This window comes from Echinops telfairi, unplaced genomic scaffold (genome assembly GCF_000313985.2).
Source record: "Echinops telfairi isolate 266 unplaced genomic scaffold, ASM31398v2 ScPeMD7_7400;HRSCAF=8409, whole genome shotgun sequence".
Classification (NCBI taxonomy): Eukaryota; Metazoa; Chordata; class Mammalia; order Afrosoricida; family Tenrecidae; genus Echinops; species Echinops telfairi.
The window spans coordinates 56,682,424-56,683,944 of NW_022111300.1; positions in this window are offsets into that span (position 1 = coordinate 56,682,424).

A 1,521-nucleotide genomic window follows, 5' to 3' on the forward strand; every position below is an offset into this window, starting at 1 on the left:
AAGGCCAGGGTTGTCCTCAGCCGGAAGCCACCCGCGGACCTGTCAGGCAAAGAACCCACACCTTAGCCCAAGAGACTGAGTTTGGGACCCGCCCGGTTCCGAAACACAGCCACCGAAGTCCGGCTTTGCCATCGCAGGTTTGGGGATCGCGGCGCTGATTTTGTAGCAGGGCCAGACTGGAGGTGTACAGACAGCCATCGCACCAGGATGCAAACCCCACTGGACCACCTGCCCTGCCTCCCAATAGCCATTCGGAGTCGCCTTCGTCCACACCCTCCCGTGCAAGCAGCATGTACCACTCTGGCCCCTTTCCGATTTGAGATTTTTATCGGTTTTCGACCCAAAGAACAAACACCCAGAAAGCTTCTTGGGGTGAAAAACAGTAACGAAAATTATATAAAAAGAGTGAGGGTAAAGTATTGGCAGCCAGCAACCATGTCCGCACGCGCAGCCACCAGCGACGACCCGGCTGCAGGTCCCATGACGGATCCTCGCTGCTGGTTGGGGCTCAGACCCGGCCTGTTCCTCCAGGCCAGATGCAGCCCTCTCCCCCGTGCCCGCGCGCAGGGTCCCCGGTGCCCTGTCCTAGCCAGGTGCCAGTGGCCGACCCTCGAGGGCACAAGGACGCCTTGGCGCGGTCTGAGCCCACCCTCACTTGACTCTCTGAGAGAAGAGAAGTTTGGTTGTCTTCATGGTTTTCTCCCCATCGCCCCGGCAAGAAATAAGACCGGTCCCCCCTCTCCCTCCCTCCCACGGCTCTCGGCCCCGCGACGGGCCGCACTCAAGCACCCACGCTGGGGCCAACCCCGCAAGGACCCCGAGCACAGGTCAGGGGCATAACCTGTCACGTCCATGCCTGCGCGGCGATGTCTGCCAAGTTGGTCTGCACAGAAAAATGGGAGAGAGGTGCTGGAGGAGGGACACTGCGCGATCCGCTCCCCACCCCCCGCCGGGCCCCGCCTCACTCGACGCGGGCTAGCGCCAGGAACCAACACAGACCCCTGGGGGCAACAGACGCGCCCGCCTCGAAACTCCTGGCTTTGCGCACCAGCACAAACCCCAACCGCACGAATCGTGCCCACATCCGCTCAGGCAGCCGCGCCAGCACCCACCTCTCTCCACCCCGCATCTACCACAGAATCGGAATCTCTACTGGAAAAACCGCGTCCAGACCCGCGCTGGTACCCGCCCCTCACCACCGCAAATTCCACACCCGGCTGAGACCCCCATGGACACAAACCGCATCCACACCCACGCCAGCCCGAGGCCCTCTTCAGCCTGAGTCCAGCATTGAGCTGAGACCTAAACTGGCACAAACCGAGCCCACACCCGCGCTTGCATCCGCTCCCGCACTCTCCCTCACAATCCTGAATCCATCACCCAGTCCGACCTCCAGGAGTACAAAACGCGTCTACACTCGCATAACACCTGCGGCAGCACTTCCCATTGTCATCCCCAGCTCTGCACCGGTCCCAGACCCCCAGGGGTACAAATCGCGCGCTCCCGCTCCGAATCCAAAGT